Source organism: Pogona vitticeps, chromosome 5 (genome assembly GCF_051106095.1).
Source record: "Pogona vitticeps strain Pit_001003342236 chromosome 5, PviZW2.1, whole genome shotgun sequence".
In the NCBI taxonomy this organism is placed as follows: domain Eukaryota; kingdom Metazoa; phylum Chordata; class Lepidosauria; order Squamata; family Agamidae; genus Pogona; species Pogona vitticeps.
The window spans coordinates 61,301,227-61,324,164 of record NC_135787.1 but is presented as its reverse complement, the minus strand read 5'-3'; the positions used below and the strand labels follow the sequence as shown (position 1 = coordinate 61,324,164).

General features: G+C 40.9%; 1 protein-coding gene and 1 long non-coding RNA gene across 4 annotated transcripts in view; one reads left to right on the top strand and one right to left on the bottom strand.

Annotated features, from left to right (window-relative positions):
• Nucleotides 1-2,266: 2,266 nt before the first annotated feature.
• LOC144589403 (uncharacterized) lies at nucleotides 2,267-22,466 on the bottom strand. Its single transcript, XR_013545488.1, has 3 exons — nucleotides 22,237-22,466; nucleotides 2,390-2,479; nucleotides 2,267-2,296 (listed from the first exon to the last, which is right to left on the bottom strand). It is a non-coding gene; the product is annotated as an uncharacterized LOC144589403 (long non-coding RNA).
• The window catches only part of IRF2 (interferon regulatory factor 2), a 45,326-nt gene continuing 44,753 nt past the window's right edge, over nucleotides 22,366-22,938 (top strand). For 2 of the 3 annotated variants that reach the window (XM_020802738.3, XM_078393905.1), the window contains exon 1: nucleotides 22,366-22,922. The gene's annotated coding sequence lies outside the window, so the exon portion shown is untranslated. Of the gene's footprint in view, nucleotides 22,928-22,938 lie in introns of all 3 variants that reach the window. The other variant, XM_020802759.3, reaches the window with a different exon arrangement.

Sequence of the window (22,938 nt, the reverse complement as noted above, 5' to 3'; positions counted from 1 at the left end):
CATCACTTTGGTTCTTGAGCTTTGTTGCTATTAGAACCTTGACTGCGGTGGAAATTTTGGAACAGAGGTATTTCAGGCAGGCAGAGCATGCACGCCATGGAGGAACGTCCTACTAATCACATGTTTTTAAGCTGTAGAAGATTGCAAGGAGTCCTGCACAGGCACACTCTAACCCATTTGTGTGGATTCACAGAGGACCAGTCGAAGAACTATGGTTACAGGTAAGAAACCTCTCTTTTCTTCACCTTTTCTCCACACACCTGACCGTCTTTGCCTTTTTGTGAGCCCTAGTTTAGCTTGTATACATACTTGAAGTACACCTTCCAGAACTGAAGGTATTACTCCAGTTGAAGTTCAGAACAAAGGGGAGTTTCAATTTGTGAATTGTAGTTTTATTAATGGTACTGTACCTGTAATGCTCCAGAAAAGGATGTATATTTGCTTGACTACATCTCAGTTACCTGTGTATTTCTCTGGATTATGTGCTTGGTCCAGAGAAGGACAGCTTTTACACACTCATGCTGCAAAAAGCTAGGGGAAAGCAAGTGAGCCACGCGGAATCAAGCAGTCACTATAATGGCTGTCTAGCAAAGTACAATCACACTGGTGCTTTAGTGATATGCAAAGCAGCAGTCTTCCCCAGTTATAGAGAAAAGCTCTGACTTTAGTCTAGTTACCCAGTCATCCTGTTAGCACAACACGCATAACATGCCTGCAAATAGATTCAATGCCTCCCAGTTTATACATTTCTGAACATACAAGCAGATATGTTAAATTTAACTGCTTCCAGACATTCTTTGAGAAGAATTTTTCAACTTGCACACAGAGCAATATCAGGATTTTTAGTTATTTCAGTTGTGATTCTTGAGGAATGCTTAACTTATTAAATATTGAATTGTGTGTTTTTGTATTTTAGTTTACATGGAAGAATCTAATAAATCACATACACTGTTTGACTGCTTAGTGATTGGATTTTTTAAGCTATAGAAATTTAGTATGGCTTACTGAAAGCAGTTTCTTAGTTCCATGCTTACTGTGTTTAATCTATAAAGAAAGTAGCACATCAGTCTAAATAGAAACATGTATTCCACAGGTGAGGTTAAAGAACACTTGCCAGACACAGGGATAACTTGTTAACTCAAGCATCGTTGTTGGCACGCAGCATAAGTGGCCAAAACCCTTGTGTAGGCCAAATACAGCAATTTAAAAACTACATGTATTTTAATGCCTCATATCCTTTGGAAGCATGCAGTCAGATAAATAAATGTTGATATATTTCAATTAAAATAAATTTGTTTAAATATATATTTATATATTTAAATTTAAATTTCTATATATCCAATCAGAGTAGGTTTGTTGAGTCAACGCATACAATTTAACTGGTCTGCTCTAGTTAAGACTGCCAATTGGATTCAGACTTCCTTTTTAAGCAGGATGCCTTAAATTAAGACTGGTCCTAAATGTACTTGGAATAGCTGTGATTCTATAGTAGCTCAAAATTCAGTCCAACATATCTCAGGAATTAAACAACATTAATGTCTTATTTACAGTACTCTTGTCCTGTGGAATGAAGGTTTCCACTTAAAATACACTTAACTACAGCCAAACCTTGGTTTTCCCCTTTTAAAAATGTAATGCATATAGCAATTTGCAAAAGTTACTTCACATATATTTTAATTAAATACATTACAAGCTTGCAGCAAAATCAGCTGTTGACCACACCATGCATGTTTGTTTAAAATGTGTAAGGTAATCTTGGAGTCCAAATGGACATAGTCTTAAATCAGGAAAACTATTCAAATTTATCTCACAGGAAGCTCCACTGAACTTAGTGAAACTTATTTTTGAGAGACTGCTGCAACCTGATTTATTGTGTTATCACTATTCACTCTTAAAAATATTTACTACTGAAATTTACATAATTTCCATGGGGAAGGTGTTTCTTGCTTCAGTTATTTAGTACTCTGCTCATAGATAGTCGTCCTTAAATATATAACTCAAATGAACCATCAGTGCATTGTATATTCCCAATGCACATCAGTGGAATATGCTATGTAATCATCAGATCACCACCACAGGGTGTCACTAGAGATAATGAAATCTGTACAGACTAGAAGCAACAGAAGCAATTTACCTGAAACTAAAGAAGAAGGGGACGACAGAGGATGAGATGGTTGGACAGCGTCATCGAAGCTATCAACATGAATTTGACCCAACTCCGGGAGGCAGTGGAAGACTGGAGGGCCTGGTGTGCTCTGGTCCATGGGGTCATGAAGAGTCGGACACGACTTAATGACTAAACAACAACAAAGAACATCCAGTGTTTAGTAATATTGCTTTTCCATATAGATTTAAATCTTTGGATTCAATCCTACAGAAACTAACTTACACAGCTGATCTTATTTCCCAATAAACAGGAGTGGCCTTTTCATAAGAATGGTCTCTGATAACCCTGTCTGTGCTCATCTATATTGTTTGTCTAAAAAAGGAAGAAAGAAGTCCACAAATACTTCTTTAAATATTGTGTTTTATATTAAAGGTTAGGTAGAACAGTAACTATCATATTCAGTTCAAATTTTCTTAGTATATGGATGGTGCAGCCTAGTTATCTGTCACAGGTGGAGAGCTGGCTCCTGTTTACAAATAATCTCTTAATCTAAAATGTCACAAAGAAAGTCCAAGAAATAGAGATGCCAGTTCTTTCCTTTTACTTTCTCAGATGATTGTGGAAAACCTAGTATCAGCCATGCCATCCAAAGCTCATTCATTTTTCAATGCAAAAGATGTCATCAGCTGTACATAGGATAATCTGGTCACAAATCTAACACTAAGAATTGTAACGTTTAGGAAATGGAATCTCTAAGGGCATTGTGCTGCTGCTTACAGAGAAGTCTTTACCATCAGCAACAAATTACAAAGCAAGACTGGCAAGTAACTTAACAAAAAAAGTCAGCGAATGTGATTCAATTTATTCTGACTAATCCGGTTGCTGGACTTATTTTCCATTATAGGTATTACATAGCAAAATGATGTTTTTAGCGCAATTGACTATCCCAATGCTAAACCTTTTGGGAAGCAGGCAGGGCGATCGTTGAAACAACACTATTCAAATTGTAAAGTGGAGAATGGGACCCTCTTGAATAACATCACACTCATTTCTTCTGATTTATGTTGGCAATCTCATGAGAGTGCAACCGCATTGGCTTTTTTTATGCACACTGGTGAAGTCTAAATTGGGTCATTTGATGTTGGGGCAGGGAAGGAGTGATATGCCATTTGGGAAGATCCACATCCAAATGGCATACCAGCCTCAAGTGATCCTATTTCTGGTATTGTGAAGTAGCTACACAAGTACATTCTTTTCAAATATTGATAAAAGCACTATTTTAGGACATAGCTAAGTTAAGTTTACATAGTTTTTTTTCCTTTTAAAACCAATTGCCAAATTTTTGATATTGTCTCACATTCCCACCACATATGAAAATAAGTGCCTATTTTTGTCACCCTCTCTATTGTATCTTTGTCTTCGGACAAAACGCTGGCTCTATGGCTTGGAAACGGGAATAAGCACCACCCCCTAGAGTCGAACACGACTGGACAAAAATTGTCAAGGGGAACCTTTACCTTTACTAGTGCATCTTAATTAGAATTCCTTAAATTTTGTTTCACTGGACTTAACTACCATCTCCAGACTAGCTAATAAAAATTCTTTATCTTTATTGATAGAGATTTCAATATTCTAATATTCCATGTATTTTTCTAAACTTATTTCTTCTCCCAGATCATATTCCCATGTTTTAAGTAAATCCATCTGATTTGTTTCCAATTATAGTTTACAAATTTTACTTACTGTCATTTTAATTACTTTATTTTTTCCTAAACTTTCCTTTTATAATATAATCTCTTCAAATTTTGTAACTTCTCTGCATTTACCATTTGGTTCTACCCAATATTTTGTCCATTCCTCTAATTATTATTCCAAGATATTTCACCCATTCCTATCAGTTTTTTAATTTGTTCTTTATCCCCCATTTTTCTAAAATGGTGGTGAATGCTTCTGGGAATTGCAGTCCCATCTGGGTTGAGAACCAATGAAATAGACAGATTTATATATTATTTATTCAAAATATTTTTACCCTGCCTTTCTCCTTAAAAAGGACCCAAGGTGGCTTGCATCCTTGAAAGACAACATGTAAAGCTGGAAACAATTATACAATGGTGGTTTACAACATTAACAGACAATGTTTAAATCTAAGCAATGACTATAAATAAAGAGGCAGCTTATATCATTAAAAAACAAAGGGTGGGTGAATCTTTAGCCCTCCAAATTATCTTGACTACCACAGTTCCTTTGACCACTGGCCATTCCAGCTAGGGGTTCTGGGTCCTTGTTGTCTGGAGGAAACAGCTCACTCGTCCTCCTGGCCTTCACACACCGTCCCCCAATAAGTGTGCCATCTTCTCCTGAACATTTTCCTCTTGAGCATCTTGTTGGGAAAAATAATCTGCATTAGTGTGTACATCTCCCTTTCTGTAACACACATTAAAAGCAAAAGGTTGTAAACTCAAATACCATCTAGTCAATCGAGGGTTGGTATCCTTTATTCTATTTAACCACTGGAGAGGAGCATGATCAGTGACCAAAGTAAAGGGATCTCCTAGGAAATAGTACTTTAAGGAGTGTATCATCCATTTAGTGGCCAAAGCTTCCTTTTCAACAGTAGAATACCTTTGTTCTCTTGCTGATAACTTCTTACTCAATTACATAATGGGGTACTCTATTCTTTTCCTTATTTGAGACAATACTGCCCCTATCCCTCTATCAGAAGCATCTGTTTGTACTACAAAGGGTACAGAGAAATCGGGGGCATACCTGCAAGATAGATCATTCAGTACCCCCTTCATGGTATCAAATGCCTCTTGTTCTGACCGGGTCCATTTCAATATCTTTGTCACCCTTTTCTTAGTTAGATCTGTGAGGGATGCGGCTATTTCTGCAAAGTTGGGGACCAATTGTCTATAGTATCCGGCCAAGCCTAAAAATTGCTGTATTCCCTTTTTATCCCTGGGAACCCTCCACTCTGAGATGTTTTCTACCTTATTTTTCACTGATTAGATTTTTCCCTGTTCAACCTGAAATCCTAAGAACTTCACTCCCCTTTTCGCAATTTTACATTTTGAAGGATTCACCTTTAACCCTGCATTCCGGAGTTCTACCAAGACCTTTCTGATGTTTTTCTACACATTCTTCCCATGTCTTGCTGTAGATTCAAAAATTTGAAATGGTTCTAAGACTTGGTCCATCAATCGTTGAAAGGTAGCTGCTGCACCATGTAACCCGAATGGCATACAGACAAAATGGAACAATCCCTTAGGGATAACGAAGACGGTCTTTTCTTTGTCAGTTCCCCCTAATGGTATTTGCCAATACCCTTTTGTTAAATCTAGTGATGACAAGTATTCTTCCTCTCCTAATCTTTCTAAGCGGTCCTCCACCTTGGGCATGGGATACGCATCAAATTTTGATACCTCATTCAGCTTTCTGTAATCTATACATAATCTCACACTCCCATCAGGCTTAGGCACCACTACCAGATAACTCCTCCATGGACTGTGAGATGGTTCTATTATTCCTAATGTCAACATTTTATCTACCTCCTTGTTGACTGTCTCCCAGATTATAAGGCCAGTTCCTACTTCCTGACCAAGCCACCATCCTAGGAGGAGTATTAATCTGATGTTCTATATTGTTGGTGAAGCCTGGCTTACTAGAAAACAAATCCTTGAATTCTTCCTCTATGTTCCTTATTTCTTCTTTCCTTCCTTCATCCAACTCTTCTCCTAATTCTAACTCAGGTGTCACCATCAGGCCTGTGCTTGCTTCTGGTCCTAGATCTTCTTCCTCTATTTCCCCCCATAGCGCCTCTCTAGCATGCCAAGCCTTTAAGAGATTTACATGACTGTTTTCTTTCTCTTGTCATGAGTTCTAATTTTATAATTCGCCATTCCTATCTGCCTAACTACTTCATAAGGTCCTTGCCATCTAGCAAACAGCTTAGCATTCTCAGCTGGCAACAGCAGAAGAACCTTTTGACCTACCTCGAACTCTCTTGGTCTCACTTTCCCATCATATTTTCTCTTCTGATCCTGCTGTACCTTCTTCATTTTCATCTTAGCCATTTCTGCCACTTTGTTCAAGTGTTCCCTCATTTCTGACTTGCACTACAATTTGAGCTTCATCCTTTCCTGATTCCCACTTCTCTTTAACTAAATCTAATATACTTCTAGGATTCCACCCATACATGATTTCAAAGGGTGAAAATCCTGTGGAGGCTTGTGGCACTTCTCTGATAGCAAACATTAGGGGAGCTATTAACAAGTGCCACCGTCTAGGTTTCTCCACCAATTTACGTAACATTTCTTTCAAAGTCTTATTAAACCTTTCAACCAACCTGTTGGTCTGAAGGTGTTATACAGAGGTGTGAATGGGACGTACTTCTAATAATTTCCACATTTCCTTTACAGCTCATAAAGTTAGTGCCCTGGTCTGTCAACACTTATTTAGGAAACCCTAACCTAGAGAATACCTGCATCAGTTCTTGGGCTGATACCTTCGCACTGGTAGATCTCAGAGGGATAGCCTCTGGGTATCTAGTGGCGTAATCTATTATCACCAGTATATGAGTATGTCCTCCCTCTGATTTGGCCAATGGTCCCACTATATCCATCCCCATTCTTTCGAATGGTTTGTCTACTAGGGGCATAGGTATAAGAGGGGCACCAGGACGTGGTTTAACCTGAGTCTTCTGGCACCTTTCACATGTTGTACAATAATCTTCCACATCCTTATTCACATTAGGCCACCAAAACCATCTTACAATCCTAGGCAACATTTTTGTAAGGATAAATGCCCAGCCATAGGAATATCATGAGCTAATTGTAAAATGTTTTTCTCCACTTCAGAAGTACCGCGAGTTACCTATTCCTTTCCCTGTCTACATAGTACAACAACCCCTCATGTATTTCAACCCCCACACTCCCCAAAGACCCACTCCCAGCTTCTCCTGCTTTCTCTAAACTTTCCTGTAAGGTTGCATCATCTTGTTGCCACAGTTGTGTTTGGGCGCGTGAGGTTTCTTGCAAAAAGTCAGTTTCAATTTCTCTATGCAATCACCCTGCAACCCTTCTTTAAATTTTAACAGTTTATGGGCTCCTACCCAATTTCTTCCTAACAACATCTCTCTAGTTAGTTCAGGCACTACTCCAATTTTTAGCTTCCTTCAGATTCTTCCAATTTCTACTTCTGCCCATGCCATCTTATACGTTTTAGTGTCCCCATGTATGCAAGTCACAGTCAAACTCTTCGAGCTCAACCCCTACCAATTCTCTTACAAGAGTCTTTCCGCATCCAATGTCTACCAATGCTTTTTTCACTTGTCTGTTAACTCTCGCAGTTACCTCCCATCCACTCCGTTTCGACCCTTGCACTTGCAATGTCTCATTCTGCTGTCCCACCCACAAGCAATCTGTCCCTGGACATTCTTGACATACATGGCCTTCGATTCCATACTCAAAACAAACCAGTCTTCCATCTTTTCCTCTCTTCCATCGGTCTGTGAGTTCTTGGAGCGGTGGCTCGAACATGATAGGTTTTATGGGCTTGGGAGCAATCGGTTCGAAAGCTCTCCCTTGTCCTCACGCAGAGACTCTGCTGCCAACAACTCCATGTGGGAGCGATCCAGGATTGCTGCCAGTCGCCATCTTCTCTCTTCTGTGATTATGTTCCCAGGAGGAGGGGCTTTCCTTATTATAGTCCTCTGCATTACAAAAGTCCTCCACTAGATGGATCGCTTCCTCTAGTCATTTCGGGTGGTTTTTTTTAATCCAATTCATATTACTGCTCATTGTTGTTATCAACTGCTCCATCAGTAAGACTTCTAATATTTGTTCCTTTGTTTTTTCCTCTGGTCTCAGCCATTGAACCAAATTGGCCTACATCCTTTGTGTTAAGGGTCTTGGATGGGTACCTGGTTTCATTCGTAATTCTCTAAACCTCTTCTTATATGCCTCTTCTGTTAGATTCAAAGTATGTAGAATGGCAGTTTTCACATCTTCATATCTCGCTGCTTCTTCAGGCAATAAGGTGTCAATTACTTCTTCCAAAACTCCTGTTAGGCAGGGTATCAATATCAGAGCTCATTGATCTTTCGGCCATCCTGCTGCTACTGCCACTTGCTCAAATGTGTGGAAGTAGGCTTCTGGATCGTCTGACATTCCCATTTTCTGTATTCTAATCGGCGCTGGCCCGGCTACCCACGGATTCTTTAGCGGAGCTTCCTTCTTAGCTTCTTTGTTTTCTTCTAATTCTTGCTTCAAAAAACATTTTGTGATCAATGTATGCTGTTCTGTCAAATTTTCTAATAACTTCTCTTGTCTTTCTATTGTCTGTCATAGTCGCAACATTTCCAGGTTTTTACCGCCTCCGGAATTGCCCTCCATTGGGTCTTAGGTTCTTTGTCATTAGGTTCTTTGAAAGTCTTAGATGGTCCCGAAATTGGCATGGAAATTGACACAGACAAATCGTTCAAATCATTACTGGTTTTATTCATATTTAACAAAGTGGTATCGATATCAACTTCGGTGGGAATAAACTGATCCCAATAGTTCAACTGTCTATCAAAACGTGCAACACTCATAACCAACGTCCTTTCTCAATATTGGGGTGCCAGGCCAAAGCGCTCCTTGTCTGTAGGCTTCCTCAATGGAGTGCTCCTCACTGTGCATATGGTGCCACAACATGGGTGGTGGTTCCAATCCCCCTCTGGGGGTGGTTTGTTGAAAGTGGGATCTGGGCATACCACCTTCTTTCAGGGACCTTGCCCCCTCGGGAAAACCACCACCGTCCATTCAGATGTCTCTTTAATGGTTACTCCTTCTCTCTCCGGTAATGGATCCAGCAACAAGGCCCCCACCTTCAGATTTGGGAAGTCTTTTAATAGGTTGCTTACATGATCGCTCTTCTTCTCTTTTCCTGTCTTGCTGGTCTCGATATAAAAGTCCCGCACACCTGTTCCCACTTTTATATCCTCTTCCCATACATCAATCATTTGCTCCTCCTCCTCCTTTCCCTTCCCTTCTTCTGTAAGGCAGACCTCTATCTTAACCCTTTCTTCATCGCCCCTTGGCTTTAACACTCCCCTCTCCCTTTCCTTGCCCATTACATCCTTGTTGTCTGGACGAGACGGCACACTCTCATCCTCCTGGCCTTCACACACCAATCCCTGCCAAATGAATTCTCATACACTTCCCATCAGGTTTTTTGTTCATGACCTAAGCCATGATAGATGCCATCTTACACAATCTTACACAATCCATATGACCCCCTCACTGGGTATTTTTAAAAGTAAATTGCAAACCTGGCTGTTTAGGCAGACCTTCCCTCCAGGCACTACTTGATTTATTTTTTCTTTTTCTTTTCCATCTTGAATGATTGCTTATTGTTGTTGTAAATCACTGTTACTTTTACATTGTTTTATTTACTTGCTGTCAGCTACCCAGAGTAGTCTATGACTAGATGGGTGAGGTATAAGTATAATAAATAAATAAATAAATAAATAAATACATACATACATACATACATACATACATACATACATACATACATACATACATACATACATACAGTGGTGCCTCGCACAACGATTGCTTCATACAACGATGAATTCACACAGCGATGGGTTTTTTTGAGGAATTTCCCCCATCGTTTAACGATGTTCTCTATGGGGGAATTTCACTTAACGATGTCCCTTTTTGCTCATTTAAAAGTGTCTTAAAATGTTTGAAACCTGTTTTAAATGCTTGGATTCCATAGTGCACCTTGTGAAACATGTGCAAACTTAATTTGGTTTTGTTCTGAGTCTTCATTAATTTTTGGTGATTTTTTTTATTTTCCCCATTTAAATCAATTGAATGGACAGTTCAGTGCATTTAAATAGGGAAAACAAAAAATCACCAAAAATTAAAGACGACTCAGAACAACACCAAATTAAGTTTGCATAGGGTTCAGGAGGTGGGCTAACGATTTCAAGCATTTAAAACCTGTTCCAAACATTGTAAGGCACTTTTAAATGAGCAAAAACGGACTTCGCAAAGCCATTGAAATGTATTGAGTCGGCTTCAATACATTCCAATGGAGGAAACATTGTTTCACTCAACGATGTTTCCTATGGGTTTTTTCACTTAAAGACGGCAATCCGTTCCAATTGGAATGGATTAACTGGTTTTCAATGCATTCCTATGGGAAATGGTGTTTCACAGAACGATGTTTCACACAACGTTGATTTTTTTGGAACCAATTAACATCGTTGTGTGAAGCACCACTGTACATACAATGGAAGAGTGGATTTAAGAAAGAGATGTGATCACAGCCAGGATCTAATGGTTGTTGTGGGTTTTTCGGGCTCTTTGGCCGTGTTCTGAAGGTTATTCTTCCTAACATTTCGCCAGTCTCTGTGGCCGGCATCTTGAGAGGACAGCACTCTGTGCTCTGGTGTAGTTGGCTAGGGAGTGCAGTATTTATGGCTGTGAGATAGGCTTTTGTCTTTTGTCAACCCATCTACAGAAAAAGGCAAAAGCCTATCTCACAGCCATAAATACTGCATTCCCTAGCCAACTACATCAGAGCACAGAGTGCTGTCCTCTGAAGATGCCGGCCACAGAGACTGGCGAAACATTAGGAAGAACAACCTTCAGAACATGGCCAAAGAGCCCGAAAAACCCACAACAACGCACTTGATTAGCCTTGAGATTTCCCAGGCACTATATACACTTTTTTCTGTAACCAGCTAACATCACCATAAAAGGCATCAACAGTTTTCTGGTGCCACAACATACATTCCAGTGTCTGTCACCTCTCAACCATACTCTTGCTTGGAATTTTTAATTCATTTCATTTTAATACCACATCATTTAGTACCATCCCACCACTCAAGGCAGTTTCCAACAACAAAGGTAGATATAAAAGAAAACAATCAATCCTTGCGGGAAGCTAGTATTCTAGTCTCCCTGCTGAAGGTTAGAATACTAACCTCCAAAAGGGGTTTACACAGCTAGATGTTTCACATTCCTGATGATGTGCACCTTATCTCAATGTAATGTCCATGAAATTCCTCCAGGAAGTGGTAGTTTTTCACGCCATCAAAAAACCCACAAAACAAACAAACAAACAAAAAACACCTCCCATCAAGAGTCATGGATATTTTGGAGCACTTCTGCAACATTTGAATGTCAGTCATTAAATGCTGCAAGGCAACAGTGGACACCTTTTACTTTGTGACCAATCCGGAGTGATAGGTGTGTTCCATCATTCCACTGTGATTGGACTTTCCCTTCAGTATTTGCATGTGTATCTCCAGTGTGTGCTCCATCTCAAAGGGAAGCAAGAGGGAATGCCAATCAGTCTGGGAACATAGTGTAAGAAGATGTATCAGGAAATGAGATAATAAGAAAAAGATTTATAATGAAATTCAGTGGACTACAATGGGATAAAGAGCAGTGTCTGGATTCTCTCACTTCCTCTAGCAAATGAGGGGAGGCATCACAATTTAAATTCCGTTCTGTCACAACTGGAAAAAAGAGCATGAAGTATGAGCAAGAAGCACATAGTGGCTGCCTTAGCTTCTCTTTGTGCCCTTAATATACTAGGAACTGCATGTGACTACATTTACAACTGTGTTAGTGACAGTCTACCATATATGCTTCTACTTAAAAAGCAAACTTCATTTAGTTCAAAGGAACTTTTGCGGGATAGAATGACTGTACAGGATTGCACCCTAAATGTAACTACAAGCAGCATGCCACTTTGGCTCTAGTACGGGAGCCTCTTCTCAATTTCAAAATGATTGAGACTTTGACCATTGCAGAAGCAAACAGTTTGTGCAAACTGTCTGCCCCAACCTCTTCAGTAGAAAGGTGCTTACTTGCCACCACTGTGGGACACACTATACACAGCCTCCTGATGCAGAATGATGTTTTGCTAAATCAGCGACTCTGGACTGGACCCAAAGTCTCAATATTCTGATCAGTCATGAAGTACAGTGGTGCCTCAACTTACGAATGTCCCTACGTACGACCATTTTGAGTTACAACCAGCTCCAGCTGCAAAATTTTGCTTCTACTTGTGACCAGAGCTTCCACTTACGAACAGAAAAAGGCAGGGGGGAAAAGCGGGAAATTCAAATTTCTAACTGTAGGTGGTGATGAGGCTGCTTCTTTATAGCTCTTTCGCCCCAGCAGCTTCCCTCATGTAGAGTAACCCAGTGCTAAAGGATCCTAGAAAAAGAGTACATGTTCTGCACCATGATTGTTGGGATAGGAGATAAAGCAAGAACAGCTGGGATGTGGCTGCAATCCCCCTGTGCCAAAATATTTGGAAAGGCTGTTTTTGGACTTAATGAAATGGTGAAGAAAGGTGTGAATAAGTGCAACACATTAAATAGAGAAATATACACACCCTTTAATCTCTTAGGTAAACTAATATTGCCATGCCCACTGTGCAGAATACAGACCAGAATGCTATGTTTCATTTTCCAAACCCTTGAGTTAGTCAAGCTGAGGAAGAAAAGCTATATCAGACCAAAAGCTCTACAAATGTTGTGTACATGTTTTCCAAGAGGTTCCCTCACCTTTTGAAATAATAAAAAAGGGAGAACTGGGAGTTAGTGAAGAGTTTCACTGGAAAGCAAACTCAAAATCATCCACACTATATAAAAGAAAGTGAAGAAAGACATGGACAAAAATCAGCTCATTTGGAATGTGGTGGAGAGCCTTACCAATACCACAGACCGCCAGAAAGGCAGAAAAGTGGGTGGACAATCAAGTTAAGCCTGAACTCTCATTAGAGCAAAAATCATTAATCTGAGACTCTTCTACCATGCACATGTAATGAAAATAGAGAAGTGGCCAGAAAAGACAATATTGCTGGGAAAAGTGGGGAGGAGGAAGAGAAGAAGTCCTAATATGAGGCAAACTGTCTCAATAAAGGAACCCACAGCTGTTAGTTTAGAACAGTAGTTCTTAACGTGGGCAATAATGCCCCCCAGGGGGCGATTTCATTTTTCAGGGGGGCGGTAGAACGAAAAGGGGTGGTGTGGGGGTGAAAGAACAGAAGGGGGTGGTAGGGGGGCGCTGGAGTGAGCCAAACCTGTGAAGGCGACTGCAGCTGCAGTGCTGGCAGTAGATCCAGTGCTGCTGCTGCCGCCAGATGATCCAGCTCTTTCTACTTGCCACGTCTCGCCTTTCTCCTTTAGGGGAGCACTGAGTGTGGATCGGGTGGAAGGAAAAGGTCTCTTGGGTTCTCATCCTCACCCCGTGAAGCGCTGCCTTGCACCCGGGTGGGTAGGTAGGTAGGTAGGTAGGTAGGTAGGTAGGTAGGTAGGTAGGTAGGTAGGTAGGTAGGTAGGTAGGTAGGTAGGTAGGTAGGTAGGTAGGTAGGTAGGTAGGTAGGTAGGTAGGTAAGACATCATCACCTCAGGGAGGGGGGCAATGATAACTTCCTCAATGGCTCAAGGGGACGTTTCTTTCAAAAAGGTTAAGAACCACTGGTTTAGAAGACCTGAGCAGAACCTACTGGAAACAATATTGCTAGGAAGGGGGGGGGGGGTTGCAGTAGGAAGAGAAAACAACCTAACATGAAATGTTCTTCGTTTGCAAGATCTGAACAGAACAGTTAATGATAGGTCACTTTGGAGGTCAAATTTAAAATTTATTCAAATTTTAGCCAAAGGCCACTGAAACATTGAGTCAATACACAAAACCAATGACAAATCAACAAAATAGCATCTTCATAACAATATATAACAAGTTCCAAAATGGCTAGAATTTGAAATATACAATATATATATAAACGACTCTTATAAAATTGAGAAAGAACGCTATTTTTATACTGTTATCCTTTAGTGATCTGAGGGGCCTTTGCTGGCCTAAATGGCCTTAGTCACCTTACGCTACTCAATGGGGTCTTTATCCAGTTGATTAATCCAAACTTGCCTTAGCTTGATGGAGGTCACTAACTCATATAGTCACCACACATCAGAAGTGACCTGATGGCACATAATATCTGTGGAGGGTTTTGCCCCCTTAAATACGAAACAATTGTATAGTAACAAGATGGGTGGGATGGTTGAAACCATGACAGAATATAGACACCAAAGCTCTGCTAACAATGAGTAAGACCATCCCCAGTCACAAAGCATAGTAGTAGTAGTAGTAGTAGTAGTAGTAGTAGTAGTAGTAGTAGTAGTAGTAGTAGTAGTAGTAGTAGTGTAATAGTAGTAGTAGTAGTAGTAGTAGTAGTAGTAGTTTCACAGAAATGAGTCAGATTGTAAATATTTGTTCTCTGTTTGGCCAAGAAGGAGTGTAAAAGTTCTGCTCGTGAGAGCTGGTTAACTGGGTCCTGAGTGACAGGGTCAAAAATTCTAATTGCCCCAGACTTGGAACTGATTTCCCCTTTGAAGACTTGTATCAAGAGCCTGATCTCAAAAATCTTGAGAGAATGTTTACTGAAAGCACTCAGGGCTAGGGCAAACACAACTGCTCTGTGCTTTTGTAATGGAAAAATATTTTGAATATACCTTACCAAAGTGTATGCTAATTCCCTGGAGATACATGGAGAAATGCTCCTTTCTGGAAGGCTGTCACTCCATTACTTTCTTTAAAGCAAGTCTGCTTTTTTAACCTTCAAAGAAAACATGTACCTTGACTTTCTGTGACTTTTCATTGCCCTCCAAACCAATCCCTTCCCTGCTAATGAAGCTGCAACAATGTATCTACTTTGCAATGCACTTGCTAGTAAGCCTGTTCCACACATACTCATTTTATAACAGTAACTTTTATAACAACATTACTTTTTTATCCTTTTGAACAGCCCTTTCTGAAGATCAATATTTCAGCTTCTGCAGCCTGGATTCTTTCCAAATTACAAAAAGTAGGTGATGCCAACCATTGTTTTCCAATTATGCAAGAATGGTATTTTCAGTTGAAATGAGCTATTTTAAATCTGAGAACATTTAGAGTTGCTTGTTACCGCAAGGAGGAGGGAAAGTTTTACTTTTAACACATCATAACTCAAGAACTCTTTGCTCAAACTTCCTCAAATTTGGCACAGAGCAAGATCAAACTGTCCACTATTTGAAAAACGAAAAATTTAATAAAGGAGGTAGACTGAAAAAGAGGAGAAAATATGAATGGGAATCAATTTTTATGTTAGCCCAGAAAGATTCTCTCTTCCTATGCTGTCTTTCAAATCCTTAGCACTGATGGCCTATAGCAGTGGTTCTTAACCTTTTTGAAAGAAACGCCCCCTTGAGCCATTGAGTAAGTTATCATCGCCCCCCTCCCTTAGGTGATGATACCTACCTACCTACCTACCTACCTACCTACCTACCTACCTACCTACCTACCTACCTACCTACCTTGTCTCCCTCCCCACCCAGGTGCGAGGCAGCGCTTCATGGGGTGAGGATGAGGACCCAAGAGACCCTTTCCTTCCACCCAATCCACACTCAGTGCTCCCCTAAAGGAGAAAGGCGAGACGTGGCAGGTAGAAAGAGCTGGATCATCTGGCGGCAGCAGCAGCACCGGATCTACTGCCAGAACTGCGGCTGCAGTCGCCTTCACAGGTTTGGCTTGCTCCAGCGCCCCCCTACCGCCCCCCTTCTCTTCTTTCGCCCCCACACTGCCCCTTTTCGTTCTACCGCCCCCCTGAAAAATGAAATCGCCCCCTGGGGGGCATTATTGCCCACGTTAAGAACCACTGGCCTATAGCATGCACTTATTTTATTGATTGTATGGAGTTTTTGCTTCTGATATATTCCTGGAGCAAAAATAGGAAGAGGAAAGTGTGACAGGGACAGAAAATACGTAACAAAAGGAGAAGTAAAAACACACGAGGCAAAGAGACGAATGAGTCATCAGTGTCTGTATTCCACAAACCGCACATCTAAGGAAGAAGCTACATACATATGGTCCTGAAACATCATAGAAAATGAATGGAGTACAAAACAAATGAACCACTACGGATACCACAAAACCTAGTTCTACCAATTTAGGAGGTTATCTACATACCAAGGCCAAACTCAGTTTTTGGAAAAATAGATGGAAGTTGTACAGTATAAGCAAGGAAGTACACTTGAACAATTCAAGAAGCTATTAGATAGTTCAAAATAATCAAACTAATTATCTACTATGGTTAGATGGCTGGTTATCAATTTTAACAAAGTTCTAGACAGGCCTTCAGTATATCTTTCCAGGACAGTTAACTACAACAATATAAAAAAAATTAGAATAAAAATAACAAAATAATAAAACCCCACAACTGGCTTTTAAAAAAGCATATGAAAACGGCAGTACAGTATTGAAATATAAGTAGATAATAGGCCTGGGAATATTTTTTAAAAGTTTTATTATTTTCAAAACACTATCAAAGTAGATTTTGGGCAAGCCTTCCTGGGTATTGAATTTAACAGAAAGTTTCTTCCTCAAATGCCATTCACTTTACCAGAAATACTGGAGATATCCAAAGCAACACATCTGAAACCCATTTCAGTGCACAGGCAAGTTAGGAACATAACACAGAAGCTTTCTTAGGTCACAGTACAGTATCTATATTTTAAATCTAGTATTCCCTATTCTGACCGGTGGCTGCTGATCAGAGTTCTTTTCGTAATACCTGTCCCATAATATTTTGATTATTATTGTTTTAATTAGGGATGGCACAGATCCAGCTTTGAAACTTCTGTATGCACTTTACTATAGCATGCCATGTCTGTTATCAGGGAAAATAGTTAAATGGAGCCCTGCTATTTGAGGTGTGTCCAGTGGTTCTCAAACATTTTAAATTTGTGGCTCCCTTGATGTATTCGCCACTGGCCATGGCTCCTCTTGCTCAGAGGAGCCATCAGGGGCAGGATCTTGACATACAGACCAGCTGCCCCATCTCTGCCCCCCCACCCCCAATATCCCCAAGGGCCCACCTTCTTCCAGGTTCTGATGCTGGAAATGCATGAGGCCATCTGGCAAGGGACCATAGAGATGGGGGAAAGAGAGGCAGACATGCGGCTTCCACTTCTGGTTCCTGTTTGACATGGAAGTATGAACAACTCTATTGCCTTCATAACTCTATGTTCCATCCTTTTTCCAACAGTGCCCCTGGCTGGGTTTGGTGGCACCCCATGGTGCCATGACACACAGTTTGGGAACCCCTGTCCTAGTCTGTCACTCTATCCACAACATCACACTAGATAATACTGATATCAGGAGAAGGGAAGATGAATCTGAACACCAGTTGTTTGAGACAAATAACAGAGAAATACTGGCCAAAATTCTTTGTACAGTGGTGCCTCGCATTACGACGTTAATTCATTCCAGCAAAATCGCAGTAGAATGAAAATGTAATGTGAAAATAAAAAGCCCATTGAAATGCATTAAAACCCCTTCAATGCGTTCCAATGGGCTGGAAACTCACCGTCCAGCAAAGATCCTCCATAGGGTGGCCATTTTCGGTGCCTGTGCAGCGAGGAATCCATCCCAGAAAACAGCAGCCATTTTATTTACCTGGCGGCCACTTTGAAACCGCCAGTCAGCTGGAGGAAAATCGTTTTGCGAAGAATCGGTTCCCGAAGCAGGGAACCGATCATCGCAAAGCGAAAAAACCCCATTCAGACCATCGTTTTGAAAATCACAGTTGCGATCGCAAAAAGATCATCGTAATGTGGTTTCGTTGTAATGCGGGGCAATCGTAAAGCGAGGCACCACTGTATTATGCCCACCAGGATAATGCAACTGGAAAAAGTCTTGGGGGCAAATTGCTGCAAGATAAAAAATCACCATAGGCGTCTGCTGTTGCTTGTCAGTACAGAACAACAAGTGACAACACAGACGTCTTAAGTTGGAACAATTTGCCCTCCTGAGATTTATGCCATTTTTTTTTAAAAAAAATCTTATTATTATTTATAAAACCCATCCATACTTATTTCACATTGTGTCACCTGGGTTCAGCTTATAATCATTCAACACAACTACAATACATATTAAACTCTTAATCTATCCAACGTGCTTCTAACCATTGATAAAACAAGTTCCATGTTTGATAATATTCCGCATCTTCCTCTCCTTTGATTTTCAGTGTCAGTCTATCCATTTCGGCGCAGTCCAATATCTTTTTAATTATTGCTTGATCTTTAGGTGTTTCTTCATTTTTCCAGTATTGTGAGAATATAATCCTTGCTGCTATTAAAATACGCAGTATTAAATATACATTTTGTTTATCAACACTTTCTGGTATTATACCTAATAGAAAGAGTTCTGGCTTAAAGCCTAAATGTTTTTTTATTATTTTAACAAGCCATATATGTATTTTTTCCAATTTTTTTCCTTTATCACAGGTCCACCAAAGTTGATAATGTTCCAGTTTTTTATGACATTTTCAGCATTTACTTGACCTATTAGAGTACATTTTAGCTAATTTATCAGGTGGTAAATGCCATCTATGAAACATTTTATATAAATTCTCTTTATAAGATGTTGCCATTGTCATTTTATAGTTTCTAGACGATAGCTTTTGCCATTTTTCAAAGTCAATATTATAGCCAAAAAAATTTGTCCATTGAACCATTGTTTTTTTTAACCTATTCATCCTCCATTTTCCAATTTAAAAGAAATGTATATTTTTTCATATTTATCATCTGATGTTAACATTTTTTGGTCAAACGTCTGACCTTGTATAAAAATTATACATTTTTAAATCCCTTTCATACCTAGATTGTATTTGCATTATGGGCAGATTTACACCATTTCTGTTATGCTGATACAAAAACACATTAGGATATGGCCACTGTTACCTTCACAGGCCTTTTGTTTCTGTTCATGGGGTTTTCTTGGCAAAGATACTGGACTGGCTTGCCAGTTCCTGCTCCAGGTAGATGGTGTTTAGTCAGAACTCTCCACTATGACCTGTCCGTCTTGGGTGTCCCTACACGGCATAGTCCATAGCTTCTCTGAATTATTCAAGCCCTTTTGACACGACAAGGCAGCAATCCATGAAGGGGTAAAAGGCCGGTGAAGGAAACAAAGGAAATGCAAGAAAGCAAAGTGGCTGTCCAATGAGGCCTTACAAATAGCAGAGAAGAGAAAGGAAACAAAATGCAAGGGAGATAGGGAAAGTTACAGAAAATTGAATGCAGACTTCCAAAGGATAGCAAAGAGACAAGAGGGCCTTCTTAAATGAACAATGCAGAGATATAGAGGAAAATAACAGAAAAGGAAAAACCAGAGATCTGTTCAAGAAAATTGGAGATATAAAGGAACCTTTTGTGCAAAGATGAACATGATAAAGGACAAAAATGATAGGGACCTCACAGAAGCAGAAGACATCAATAAGAGGTGGAAAGAATACACAGAATTATATGAGAAAGATCTGGACGTCCCAGACAACCCAGATAGTGTGGTTGCTGAACCTTGAGCCATGCATCCTGGAGAGTGAAGTCAAGTGGGCCTTAGAAAGCATGACTAACAAACAAGGCCAGTGGAGGTGATGGCATTCCAGTTGAACGATTGAAAATCTTAAAAGATGACAGTGTTAAGGTGCTACACTCAATATGCCAGCAAGTTTGGAAAACTCAGCAGTGGCCAGAGGATTGGAAAAGATCAGTCTACATCCCAATCCCAAGGAAGGGCAGTGCCAAAGAATGCTCCAACTATCGTACAATTGTACTCATTTCACACGCTAGCAAGGTTGTGCTCAAAACCCTACATGGTAGGCTTTAGCAGTATGTGGACCAAGAACTCCCAGAAGTACAAGCTGGATTTTGAAGGGGCAGAGGAACTAGAGACCAAATTGCTAACATGTGCTGGATTATGGAGAAAGCCAGAGAGTTCCAGAAAAACATCTACTTCTGCTTCATTGACTATGCAAAAGCCTTTGACTGTGTGGACCACAGCAAACTATGGCAAGTTCTTAAAGAAATGGGAGTGCCTGACCACCTTATCTATCTCCTGATAAATCTACATGTGGGACAGGAAGCAACAGTTAGAACTGGATATGCAACAACTGATTGGTTCAAAATTGGGAAAGGAGTACGATAAGGTTGTATATTGTTCCCCTGCTTATTTAACTTATATGCAGAATACATCATGCAAAAGGCTGGACTGGATGAATCCCAAGCCGGAATTAAGATTGCCAGAAGAAATATCAACAACCTCAGATATGCAGATGATACCACTCTGATAGCAGAAAGTGAGGAGGTGAAAGAAGAGAGCGCAAAAAATGGGGGGGGGGGGTTGAAAGAAGAGAGCGTAAAAAATGGTCAACATAAAAAAACCCTAAGATCATGGCCATTGGTCCCATCACCTCCTGGCAAATAGAAGGGGAAGATATGGAGGTAGTGACAGATGTTACTTTCGGGCTCCATGATCACTGCAGATGGTGACAGCCACGAAATTAAAAGATGCCTCCTGCTTGGGAGGAAAGTGATGACAAACCTAGATAGCATCTCAAAAAGCAGAGGCATCATCTTGCCGACAAAGGTTCACATTATCAAAGCTATGGTTTTTCCAGTAGCGATGTATGGAAGTGAGAGTTGGACCATAAAGAAGGCTGACCGCCAAATAATTGATGCTTTTGAATTGTGATGCTGGAGGAGACTCTTGAGAATCCCCTGGACTGCAAAGAGAACAAACCTATCCATTCTGAAGGTAATCAACCCTGAGTGCTCACTGGAAGGACAGATCCTGAAGTTGAGGCTCCAATACTTTGGCCATCACATGAGAAGAGAAGACTGCCTGGAAAAGACCCTGATGTTGGGAAAGTGTGAAGGGAAGAGGAGAAGGGGACGACAGAGGACAAGATGTTTGGAAGCTAGCAACATGAATGTGACCCAACTCCAGGAGGCAGTGGAAGACAGGAGGCCCTGGCGTGTTCTGGTCCATGAGGTCATGAAAAGTCAGACATGACTTAACAACTAAACAACAAACCTTCACGGGCTCTTTGGGAGTGTCTCAGAGGCAACCTTGGTAGGCACAGTGGAGAACAGGATGCTAAGCTCATTGGAACTTTGATAGGAACCAGCTGGGCTCTTCTGTTTTCATAACAGCATTTTCTCATTGTTTCTCTTTTAATACAAGTGAAGGGAAAGATCCATCCAAATCCTTGTGGTGTCTTGTAAGAAGGATGCAAAGATAACCAAGCTGCTGTTTCAACAGAACTGGAGGCAGCCTCTGATCAGAGCAATGGGGACCCTTTGGACCAAAATTACAGGATGAGTTGCCTCCCCCAATCATCAGATCTTGGGCCACATATGAATCGAATTGCTCTAAAACTATTAATTAGGCAAAGAGAGGTTTGCTCTGCATGGGTTGCATGTGAAAGGCAGCATGACACACTCATCCAATGCCACCGAGCAGAGGGTTCTTTTCTCCAAGCTGCTCTGCCAGCTGTAAAGTATTGATGCCAAGCCATGAAATCCAGTACAAATTTACCTGCCCCATAAACTTGTTCTCCCAGCAAGCTCCTCATTTCTCCTGGAGTAGCTTGCAGAGCCTGGCCCTGGGATAACTGGAAACACTTGGAAGAGCCCGTTTAAGAACAGCTTGGGCAACTATCTGACCCCGCATACAGGAAGGGGCCTGTCAGAAAAGGGGAAGGCTCTGGTCTGTAGGCAGGTCATTGGGGTGGCTGAACCCTTTCTCACATTTTATATGGGAGGGGGTGCACAGTAAACCCTTTCCCACTAGGGACTGGGCCTTGATCTAAAGAATTATACAACAGATATCACATAAATATGGGATCAGCGCTTTTTAAAAAAAGAGCAACACATATTCATACTAAATAGAAAATTTATTTCGAAACTCAAATATTTTGTAAGAAGCCTGCTATTTGATGCCTTTTTCCAAATGTAAATAAATAAATCCAAACATTCCTCAAGCCTTCAAACCATTCCGATTACATTTTTAAAAAGACAAAAATGAGGATGTGTGTTCAAACCCATGCTCTCAGGTAAGTGGGTATGGCATAAGACTGAACCGAGTGAGCAAACACAAGGTACGTGCTTTCCCTAACACACACAGACACACACACACCGAGAACGAGAACCTTCTCTCTTTTTAAGATAATAAAACGACCCGAACCCCACGATTCAGTGGGAAAGCTAACGGTGTCTGTGCTAGAATGAAAAAAGCCCAAACCGCATGATGATGCATGAAGGCTTCCAGTTGATCCTTGAGCGGGGGTGGGGCTGGGGCTTTTCCGCCCCTCTCCAAAAAATCCAAACTGTACTGCGAACATCTTCTCTTTTTACATGACCTTTTCTCATCAGGATCTGAAAGTTAATCGGAGTCTGTGCCAGAGGGAGAGAGAGAAAGAGGCGGGAATTACTCCTGACAACGCTGCTTTTCCTTACCGAGGAACTGAAACCTCTATTTCCGCCTCCTCCCCACTTTCTGCCCACTGGCTGTGCGGTGATGTTAGACGCGGTTGCTCAGAGGGAAGTGAAAATGAAATCGACTTTTTGGAGAAATGATGACAGAGGCAGCGGCTGCCAATGAGCGGCTGCAGCAAACTTCCGCACTTCTTTCGCTCCTTACAGCCAGCCCCCACCTAGCCCTCGCTTGCTCGAGATCTGCACAAACAGGCCTGGGAGAGAGAGAGAGAGAGGTGGAGGAGGGGGGGGATTGCCAAGGCTTAGCTCCTGGCGGTTGCTCCCCTTGTTTTGCTTTCGATCTGGACTAACCTCCGCTAAAAGCAGAGGGCGAATAACTTTTAGTTTTACTCCTGCGATTGACACAGCCGCCTGTTTTCCTTTCCATTTTGCGTCTCTTGGCAACCGTCATAACCTTGAGGAATTATATAAATCCCGCGAAACGCAATCTTGGTAAGGTAAAACCAAA